The sequence below is a fragment of the Tursiops truncatus genome, chromosome 1 (assembly GCF_011762595.2).
Source record: "Tursiops truncatus isolate mTurTru1 chromosome 1, mTurTru1.mat.Y, whole genome shotgun sequence".
NCBI lineage: Eukaryota > Metazoa > Chordata > Mammalia > Artiodactyla > Delphinidae > Tursiops > Tursiops truncatus.
This window is the reverse complement of record NC_047034.1, coordinates 32137851-32149118: the sequence shown is the minus strand read 5'-3', so window position 1 is coordinate 32149118 and position 11268 is coordinate 32137851.

Sequence of the window (11268 nt, the reverse complement as noted above, 5' to 3'; positions counted from 1 at the left end):
TTTAGGAATATTCCTCCCTCTGCCATATTCTGAAAGACTTTGAGAATGATAGGTGTTAGCTCTTCTCTAAATGTTTGACAGAATTCGCCTGTGAAGCCATCTGGCCCTGGACTTTTGTTTGTTGGAAGATTTTTAATCACAGTTTCAATTTCAGTGCTTGTGATTTGTCTGCTTATATTTTCTATTTCTTCCTGTTTCAGTCTCAGAAGATTGTGCTTTTCTAAGAATTTGTCAATTTCTTCTAGTGTGTCTATTTCATTGGCATATACTTGCTTGTAGTAATCTCTCATGATCCTTTGTATTTCTGCAGTGTCAGTTGTTACTTCCTTTTCATTTCTAATTCTGTTGATCTGAGTCTTCTCCCTTTTTTTCTTGATGAGTCTGGCTAGTGGTTTATCCATTTTGTTTATCTTCTTAAAAAACCAGCTATTAGTTTTATTGATCTTTGCTATTGTTTCCTTCATTTCTTTTTCATTTATTTCTGATCTGATCTTTATGATTTCTTTCTTTCTGCTAACTTTGGTTTTTGGGGTTTCTTTTGTTCTTCTTTCTCTAATTGCTTTAGGTGTAAGGTTAGGTTTTTATTTGAGATTTTTTTTTTTGTTTCTTGAGGTAGGATTGTATTGCTATAAACTTCCCTCTTAGAACTGCTTTTGCTGCATCCCATAGGTTTTGGATCATTGTGTTTTCATTGTCATTTGTTTCTAGGTATTTTTTGATTTCCTCTTTGATTTCCTCAGTGATCTCTTGGTTATTTAGTAGCGTGTTGTTTAGCCACCATGTGTTTGTATTTTTTCCAGATTTTTTTCCCCTGTAATTGATATCTAGTCTCATAGCATTGTGGTCAGGAAATATACTTGATATGATTTCAAATTTCTTAACTTTACCAAGGTTTGATTTACAACCCAAGATATGATCTATCCTGGAGAATGTTCCATGAGCACTTGAGAATAAAGTGTATTCTGTTGTTTTTGGATGAAATGTCCTATAAATATCAATTAAGTCCATCTTGTTTAATGTATCATTTAAAGCTTGTGTTTCCTTATTTATTTTCATTTTGGATGATCTGTCCATTGGTGAAAGTGGGGTGTTAAATTCCCCTACTATGATTGTGTTACTGTCAATTTCCCCTTTCATGCCTGTTAGCATTTGCTTTATGTATTGAGGTGCTCCTATGTTGGGTGCATAAATATTTACAATTGTTATATCTTCTTGGATTGATTCCTTGATCATTATGTAGTGTCCTTCCTTGCCTCTTGTAATAGTCTTTATTTTAAAGTCTATTTTGTCTGATATGAGAATTGCTACTCCAGCTTTCTTTTGATTTCAATTTGCATGGAATATCTTTTCCATCCCCTCTCTTTCAGTCTTAATGTGTCCCTAGGTCTGAAGTGGATGTCTTGTAGACAGCATATATATGGGTCTTGTTTTTGTATTCATTCAACCAGTCTGTGTCTTTTGGTTGGAGCATTTAATCCATTTACATTTAAGGTATTTATTGATATGTATGTTCCTATTACCATTTTCTTAATTATTTGGGGTTTGTTTTTATAGGTCTTTTCCTTCTCTTGTGTTTCATGCCTAGATAAGTTCCTTTAGCATTTGTTGTAAAGCTGGTTTGGTGGTGCTGAATTCTCTTAGCTTTTGCTTGTCTGTAAAGGTTTTAATTTCTGCATCGAATCTGAATGAGATCCTTGCTGGGTAGAGTAATCTTGGTTGTAGGTTTTTCCCTTTCATCACTTTAAATATGTCCTGCAACTGCCTTCTGCCTTGCAGAGTTTCTGCTGAAAGGTCAGCTGTTAACCTAGGGGGATTCCCTTGTATGTTATCTGTTGCTTTTCCCTTGCTGCTTTTAATTTTTTTCTTTGCATTCAATTTTTGATATTTTGATTAATATGTGTCTTGGCATGTTTCTCCTTGGATTTATCCTGTATGGGACTCTGCACTTCCTGGGCTTGACTGACTATTTCTTTTCCCATGTTAGGGAAGTTTTCAACTCTAATCTCTTCAAATGTTTTCTCTGTCCCTTTCTTTTTCTCTTCTTCTTCTGGGACCCCTATAATTCGAATGTTGGTGCATTTAATGTTGTCCCAGAGGTCTCTGAGACTGTCCTCAATTCTTTTCATTCTTTTTTCTTTATTCTGCTCTGCAGTAGTTATTTCCACTATTTTATCTTCCAGGTCACTTACCCGTTCTTCTGCCTCAGTTACTCTGCTATTGATTCCTTCTAGAGAATTTTAAATTTCATTTATTGTGTTGTTCATTATTGTTTGTTTGCTCTTTAGTTCTTGTAGGTCCTTGTTAAATGTTTCTTGTATTTTCTCCATTCTATGTCCAAGATTTTGGATCATCTTTACTATCATTACTCTGTATTCTTTTTCAGGTAGACTGCCTGTTTCCTCTTCATTTGTTTGGTCTGGTGGGTTTTTACCTTGCTCCTTCATCTACTTCATATTTCTCTGTCTTCTCATTTTGTTTAACTTACTGTGTTTGGGGTCTCCTTTTCACAGGCTGCAGGTTCGTAGTTCCTGCTGTTTTTGATGTCTTGCCCCAGTGGGTGAGGCTGAACTAGTGGCTTGTGTAAGCTTCCTGGTGGGAGGGACTGGTGCCTATGTTCTGTTGGGTGGGGCTGGATCTTGTGTTTCTGGTGGGCAGGGCCATGTCCGGTGCTGTGTTTTGGGGTGTTTGTGAACTTAGTATGATTTTAGGCAGCCTCTCTGGTAACAGGTGAGGTTGTGTTCCTGTCTTACTAGTTTTTTGGCATGGGGTGTCCAGCAGTGGAGTTGCTGGCCGTTGGGTGGACCTGGGTCTTAGCATTGAGATGGGGATCTCTGGGAGATCTCTCACTGATTGATAGTACATGGGGTTGGGAGGTCACTGGTGGTCCAATGTCCTGAACTCAGCTCTCCCACCTCAGAGGCCCAGGCCTGACACCAGGCCAGAGCACCAAGACCCTGTCAGCCACATGGCTCAGAAGAAAAGGGAGAAAAGAGGAAAGAAAATTTTTTAAAAATTTAAAAAACTAAAATTTAATAAATTATTAACATAAAAAATAATAATTTTTTAAAAAAGAGAGAGCAACTGAACCAATAAACAAATCCACAAGTGATAACAAGCACTAAAAACTAAACTAAGATAAACATAAAAATCAGAAACAAATCAGTTGCAGACAGCAAACTTCAAGTCTACAGTTGCTCCCAAAGTCCACCGCCTCAATTTTGGGAACATTTGTTGTCTATTCAGGTATTCCACAGATGCAGGGTACATCAAGTTGATTGTGGGGATTTAATCCGCTGCTCCTGAGGCTGCTGGGAGAAATTTCCCTTTCTCTTCTTTGTCCGCTCAGCTCCTGGGGTTCAGCTTTGGTTTTGGCCCCGCCTATGGTGTAGGTCTCCTGAGGGCATCTGTTCCCCACCCAGACAGGAGGGGGTTAAAGCAGCAGCTGATTAGGGGGCTCTTGCTCACTCAGGCCAGGGGGAGGGAGGGGTACAGTAGTCATAATTGGAATGTGGGGCGAGCCTGTGGTGGCATAGGCCGGTGTGACATTGCACCAGCCTGAGGCATGGTGTGTGTTCTCCCAGGAAAGTTGTCCCTGGATCACAGGACCCTGACAGTGGTGTGCTGCACAGGCTCCTGGGGTGGTGTGGATAGTGACCTGTGCTTGCACACAAGATTCTTGGTGGCAGCGGTAGCAGCCTTAGTATTTCATGCCCATCTCTGGGGTCTGAGTTGACAGCCGTAGCTGGTGCCTGTCTCTGGAGGTCATTTAGGTGGTGCTCTGCCTTCTGTGGGCAGATGGGGAAGGAATCCCCTCTCCTCGCGCACCCCAAAACAATTGTCTCTTGCCTCTTCAGCAGTTCCAGACTTTTTCCCGGACTCCATCCCAGCTAGCTGTGGTGCATTAGCCCCTTTTAGGCTGTGTTCATGCAGCCAACGCCAGTCCTCCCCCTGGGATATGAACTCCAAAGCCTGAGCCTCAGCTCCCAGCCCCCACCCGCCCCGGCGGGTGAGCAGACAAGCCTCTTGGGCTGGTGAGTGCTGGTCGGCACAGATCCTCTGTGCAGGAATTTCTCCGCTTTGCCCTCTGCACCCCTGTTGCTGTGCTCTCCTCCGTGGCTCCGAAGATTCTCCCCTGCCCACCTCCCGTCCCCACCAGTGAAGGGGCTTCCTAGTGTGTGGCAACTTTTCCTCCTTCACAGCTCCCTCCAAAGGTGCAAGTCCCGTCCCTATTCTTTTGCCTCTGCTTTTTCTTTGTTCTTTTGCCCTTATCCAGGTACATGGGGATTTTCTTGCCTTTTGGGAAGTCTGAGGTCTTCTGCCAGCATTCAGTAGGTGTTCTGTAGGAGTTGTTCCACTTGTAGATGTATTTTTGATGTATTTGTGGGGAGGAAGGTGATTTCCACATCTTCCTCCTCCACCATCTTGAAGGTCCCCCCCAGTTCCTATACTTTTTATGGCCTAATTCCCTATTTTATAAGTTTGAGGCAATGGAACCAAATTGATGTACCTTATTTACCTCTAGAGTGATTTCGGTACTTATGGTCATGTAGATTATTTATATAGGTTCAATAAGAATCTGTCCTTTTTCTTACCAGAATATAATTAAATATTCACTATGCCAAAAATTCCACTTAATTAGGTGTGATAAGCCCTTTATTAAGGAACAAAGACTACATTTTACATGTGAGAATGACATCTATGAAGTCCTCCCAGGAAAACTTCTCTGGGATGGCTTTATGACTTATGAAATTCCAGCCTTACTGGTAGTAAAAATTTCATTTCCTGGCAGGCATATTAACAAATATGGGAATCTTAGAGAAAATAGTGCTAATAAGGATGGTAAAATTTCTTCTGACACAAAAGTTATTTCCAGCCCTAGGAGTTTTACAAGCCTCCAGACAGAAGTTCACTGTCAAGCCTCAATGTCATGTGGCTCTAATTCTGTTAGCCACTCAAAAAGGAAGTGTTTATATGTTACATAAACTCCTCTTGTTATGCCTGTGGAAATAAATTTTAGTCAAATAAAACAAAATATCAATTTAATAACACTGAGTCAGAAAACTGTTAATCGGCTTAGGTTTTCTCAAAGGCAAGAACTTGCCCACAGGAAAAGAAGAACTGCAGAAGCAAAACCTGACACTTTGCTCTGCTTCATTCATGACTGAGTACCACTGCGGGGTGGGGGTGGGGACATTCTACATCTGGAGATAATCCAAAAACAACAAGCTATCGTGACTGGCTCAGGACTCCAAAATAATAAACTCTGATTATTTCTCATAAAGATGGACTCTGGCAAAAACAATTTTTTTCTCCTTGATTTTTACTATGCTAACAAGTGAAGATAAACTGTGAATATGATGGACATGTGAGAAAGCTGCTAATTTCTACCATGAATATTGTAGCCTTGGTCATCTTCTTTTCCCTTTAAATACTTGTTGTGATTTGTATTTGACAAACCAATCTTTCTTTCTGAACTTGGACTCCCTTTTTGCTTTTGCAGTAAATTGTTTATTTGTCCAAATGTTTCTGTCTCTGAGTCTTTGATGGCATTTACTATGTGCTGACACTAACACCATATGCTGGAGCTGAGGACTTGGAAATGAACTTGGAGGAAGACACCTGCCTGTAAATAAAGAACTTCCCCTCAGATATTTGGCGGGATGTTAACACCACCTTCATTTGCTCTGACACTCCATGCAAAAGGAACGGATCCTCAAAACAGTTACGCCCAAGAGGCCACCCCTCTCGTCTGTGCCTCTCTTGCCCTACCTCATGCTTCAACCACTCTTGAATCCTCCCAGGTCTTGGAACATGGCAGCCTCTTCCCACCCCAGGCTTCTTCTGTTTCTCCTGCCTCACATGTTTTTGCCAAGCTAGTACCTGTTCCTTCACAATTCAGCTGAAACATCATTTCCCAAGGAAGAGTTCCCTGACCACCTGTAGCCTTTTATAAACTCTCCTAACCCTCAGAATTGCCTTGTTGAACTTTTCACAGTTGTAATAATTTATGTGATCCTTTGTTTAATGTCCATATTCTTTGCCAGACCATGTACTTCATGAGGACAGGCACTGATTCTCTGTTTTCGCTCACCTTTCTGCCCTCACCACCTCCCACGGTGCAAGGCAACTGTGCGTGCTCAGTAAGCATTGGTTGAATGAGTAAACGAATGATAAGAGCAGCGTGGGGGCTTAGAACAATTGGACCAGGGAAAAATTGTCAGGATGTTTGTTTCGCGATTTCATCGTACCTCCTGTGTTGGTTATTCACAAGGTGACAAGAACTATTGAAAGAGATGAAATTTCTAGAATTTCAGGTTCCAAACAAAATAGAAGAGTTTGGAGTTATGTACCATCTTGAGATCATTCATGTTTTCAGTCGTTCAATAAATACTTTACTAAGCATCTACTATGTGTCAAGTACTAGGGACGGACACAAAGGTGAATAAAACAGACACAGTCCTTGCCTTTACTGAGTTTACAGTCTAGTGAGGGAGGCAGACATTAATGACATCCACACTGACACACGAGATGTATTATAACCGAGTCACGTGCTAGGAGGAGAGGTACAAAGTACACTGACAGACCCAATAGGGGTTATCCCTCACTAGGGAGTCTGCCTTTTCCACAGGTGCCTGCTGAGCTGCAATCTGAAGGATGAGTAGGAGTGTTTAATTAAGCATATGCAGAGTATGACCTGCTGAATAAGGATGCACAAACCATACACACAGAGTGGGCAGGTAACACCCTCACTGTCTGAGCTTCCGCTTTGGGGAAATGAAAACCCCAGGGCAGTTTTGATTGAAGGCACAGTTTCAATACACTCACACAAAGAAAGTAAAGTGACAAGATTTATTACTTACAGATTCCAGAAACAGAGGAGGGAGGTGTGCATTGAGCTGGGGGCGGGGGCAGTCCTCTGTCCTGGGTCACAAGCCAGCAGGAGACAGAGAGTAAGCGCCTTTTACTTATAAGGTGGTTGGGGAGCACCACTAACTTTTCCAAGGCTCAACTTTAAGTGCTTATTTTAAAAGGTGTCCTGGGAAATGCAAAGCAGGACCTTGTGGCTGGAATCCTAAACTCAGGTCCTTATCTAAATGTCCAGACTCTGGGTGTGAGCAGAGTTATACTGTAAAATGCCTAGGCAGCAACTCAAAATAGCTGCCTCTTCACAGGAAGTGATGCAAACATGAAGTTCATGCTGCTTGACGTGCCATGAATAAGTCCTTTGTCTCTGACCTCGGGTTCTTGTGTCTTCTGCCAGAATCCATGAGATTCTGTCTGTCTCATTAACTTGCAAGTAGTATAAAATCTCAGGCCCTTCATAGTTATTGACAGGCTAGTAGATGACATATACAAGGACTCTATGGTGGGAGAGAGTAGAGCAAATATAAGAAAGAAGGCATGAATGGATGAGTTATAGGGAGTGAAGGGGGCATGGCGTGAGATGAAGCTGAGAGGTGGTGTGCCATGGGACCCTTGGCCAATCCTGCTGGGGCAGGCCCAGGGGATGTCTTGGCTGTTATGACAATGCCACCTTCATGCAGGACATGTGGAACTAATAAACTGGGTTTGGGGGAGCACAGGACAAGGCTTGGGCTAATCTGTGCCTATGAAGTAATTTTTAACAAAGGAAGAGTGAACTTGGGTGTTTTCTTAACATCCTGCACCCTGTTATGAACATTTTTACGTGCCTACTACTTTGAAATACTTCTATTAGAGATTCAAGGAAGTCCACTTCCCAGTGCCCTAAACAAACAAGGGAAAGTTGTCATGGACTATCATTGCTGTCAATCATCTAGGGTACAAAAGAAGGCTAGTTGCCTTAAGAGGGTGAAGCCATGACCCTTTAGTATTCGTGAGTATGACTCTGGACAAACTGCTTTCTGACCATTTCTCTTAATAAAGAGATGTTTCTAGGGAGAGGAAGGAAGAGAAGGGGGACAGAGGGAGAGACCTCACCAAGAGAGGGCTGTGAAATCAGTGTGGCTAACATTGGATTATTACCTAATATGATTGTAAAAATAAAGGTACCTGTTCAGAAGCCCTCTGTCCCATTCTGGCAATTGGAGTTCTGAACTTTTCACTCCCTGCCTATTAATTAATTTATAGCCTGCAAAGAATGGAGTTGTCCAGGATCTTTGGCCAAAAAAAAGTATCCACAAACAGGGAACAAATCATGCAGAGCCTTGTTAAGAAGTTTTGTTCTTATCTGAAGAGCGATAAGAAACCACTGAGGGATCTAGAAAGGGGTGGCATCATTACACTCAGGTGTCAACAGAGAGGAGCTGAGAGTGTGGAGATTATTTACCTCCTGAGATTGTCTGCTCCTGGGGGAAATCAAGAGTTCCCTGAATTTTTACTCCTTGGTACTTCACTGCAGCCCCAGGCTTGCCAGATTCATACTCATTTTAACGGGCCTTTCAAAAAGGAAGCAAAGGGGCACCAGGTCTCAGAGCATTCTCAGCAATTTCCCACTCCTCTCCAGCCTTTCTTTAAAATAATCAGCACAGGCCAGCTGTGAGAAACAGCTTGGCGAGGGGGAGTGGGTCAGGCAGGGTGCTGCTGGGCTCAGGGAGAGAATAAATAACAGCCTTTTGCGGGGGTTACTGCTGGTTACAGAACTCAATTGTGCCCAGTTTCAACCTGGCCAAGGGCCCGGACAGAGGGCTGGAGAGGCAAAAGTAGAGGCTGCCAGAAAAGCCCAGAAACTGCTGGCTTTTGGAGGAAGGTGAGTGGGAGGCTGAGTTACTGGCCACAGGAGCCCCCAGATCATCCACCTGATGGCTTTTCTGCCGGCAGGTGCCTCAGGAAGACCTGGCCCACGTTTTCAGAACTCCCCAGGGTTTCTCAATCCACCTCAGGCGGCCCGCAGTGCTCAGCCCCGCCACTTTCCAGCCTGCTAGTTCCTTCACTGACACACAGCTCAGTTCCTGTACATGGCATGGTTTGGGGTGCGGGGGAGTGGAGTGGGACAGGTATAAGAGGAAGTTGGACGCCCAGGGAAGCATCCTGTCTAGGCAGCTGGGCACCAGGAGCCTGAGGGCAAAGGAAGAGGCCATGCCGTGCCCCCCTCTGCTGCAGCCAGGATGGGTCTGAGGGTGGCTCAGACAGGTCTCTGGGTTGGCCACAGAGCCGCTCTGCAGAGGGGCTGGCCTCCTACCTACTGTGGGAGGGGTAGCAGAGTTGGCGGGGAGAGAGATGAGGAGGCGGGTGTGAGGAGGCCCTGGATTCCTTTATGGTGGGGGGTGCAGGGAGCAGGGGGAAGGGCAGGAGGTACTTGCAGGGGGTCTCACCCTGGATTTCCCTTCAGGTTTTGTGGTCCTGGTGCTGCCCCAGAGCTGTAAGTAACCCCTTTTAAGTCACGGGAGGTGGGGGTGTGGTGAGGGCTGTGTGGAAGGGACCTTGCCACTGAGGTAGCGCTTTTCCAGTTTCTTCTGTGATTCAAATGGTTCAGAAATATTAACATTTGTTAAACCAAGGTGATGAGTATATAGGTGTTGATTATACTATTCTCTACTTTTCTGTATATTTAAAATTTTTGAAAATTAAAAAGTTTCAAAGGCTCAGGTTCAATGAAGGCTTCAACTAATCACTTACTGGGAACCACTAACAGGAGACCAGTAGCAGCATGGATGAGTGATGCCCAGTTATTCCTCCACAGTCAAGAGGGCAGAAAAGGCCTACTTTGCAGCAGGAAAAATTAGAATGAGCAGGGAGGAGGAACTTCCGGGTCCATTGGGATATTGTGCCCCAGCTCGGGGGATGGACTGAAGGGGCCTGGGGGCTGCCATTCTGGGTGGGTTACAAGTTAGGGGCACTCCCACAGGAAGGCAGAGAAGAGATGGGCCAGAGCCTCTCAGATCAAGGACTCCACTGAAGGTCCTGCAAGACTCTCGCCTGAAGGCCAGGGTCTTCTGATATGGCTGTCGGGTCCCTCTTCTCCTTCAAAGTCACTGCCTCCAGGAAGCCTTCTTTACTTGTACCAAGTCCCATTTCATCTTTATTCATAGGCACCCCCCTCACCCCATACAGTGTTCTGTTCTTAGTCTGCAGTATGTTTATCTACTATATTTGATCTTTTCTAAGCATTTTCAAAATAGACCTTATTTTCATCAGACAGAGGACTCCCCTGAGCCAGCCCTTTGCATTTAGAATTCTAACTTTGCTCACAATTCTGCCCATCAACCCCGCCCCCCAAAACCCCATTAGTGCTCAGCTCAGGGCTCAGCCAGAGGGTCCCTGGCTCAGTCTTGGCCTTCTCCTCAGGTGCTGCATACAAGCTGATCTGCTACTACACCAGCTGGTCCCAGTACCGGGAGGGTGATGGGAGCTGCTTCCCAGACGCCATCGACCCCTTCCTCTGTACCCACATCATCTACAGCTTTGCCAACATAAGCAACAATGCGATCGACACCTGGGAGTGGAATGATGTGACACTCTATGACACACTGAACACACTCAAGAACAGGTTGGGCCACTGGCTGGCCAGGGAAGGAGGAAGATGGAGGGTTAGCAGGGCTGGTCTCAGGGCAGCGTACTCCTGCTCAAGAGGGTGGGCGAGGTCCCCAGTACTCACCTCTGGGTGGAGAACTGGAGGGCCTTGGCTTAAGTGGGAAGAAGTGATGAGGGCAGGTGTCAGGGTGTAGAAGAAGACCATAGAAGAAGGTACAGCTGAGCTCCCCTGGGAAAAGGACCCCTCTCCGTCCTCTGAGGGTGCCTCTCCACGGAGAAGGTCCTCATGACTCTATTTTGCCATATCCTGGCTTCCCCACTGGAGGGAACAAATATGGGCAACATATCTCAGAGTAACTGCCACAAATGCTTAGAAAGTCTTAGAATACTGAATCTCAGGGTTGGAAGGACCTCAGAGGCCTGATTCAGCCTCCCACCCAAAGCTAGAAGCCTGATACAGCCTCCTAAATGTGGGGCCACCCCATGTCACAGCAACTTCACTCAACCCCTGCCCTCCTGCCTCCCTGTGCCCCACAGGAATCCCAACCTGAAGACCCTTCTATCTGTTGGAGGATGGAACTTTGGTTCTCAAAGGTAGGATGACTCATCCCCCAGAGGTTGATGGAATAGGAGGAGGCATAGCTTTCTCCTCATCCACTGGATGGGGGTCACAGGGACCCCAGACTGGTCAGGCACAGGGGTCTGAATGGTTGTCAGGAGCCTGCCTCATGTACAACCACGAAATCAGAGCGCAGAGAGGGAAAGGAACTTGTCAAGAGTCACACAGCAAGGTGGCAGCCAATGCCCTTTTTACTA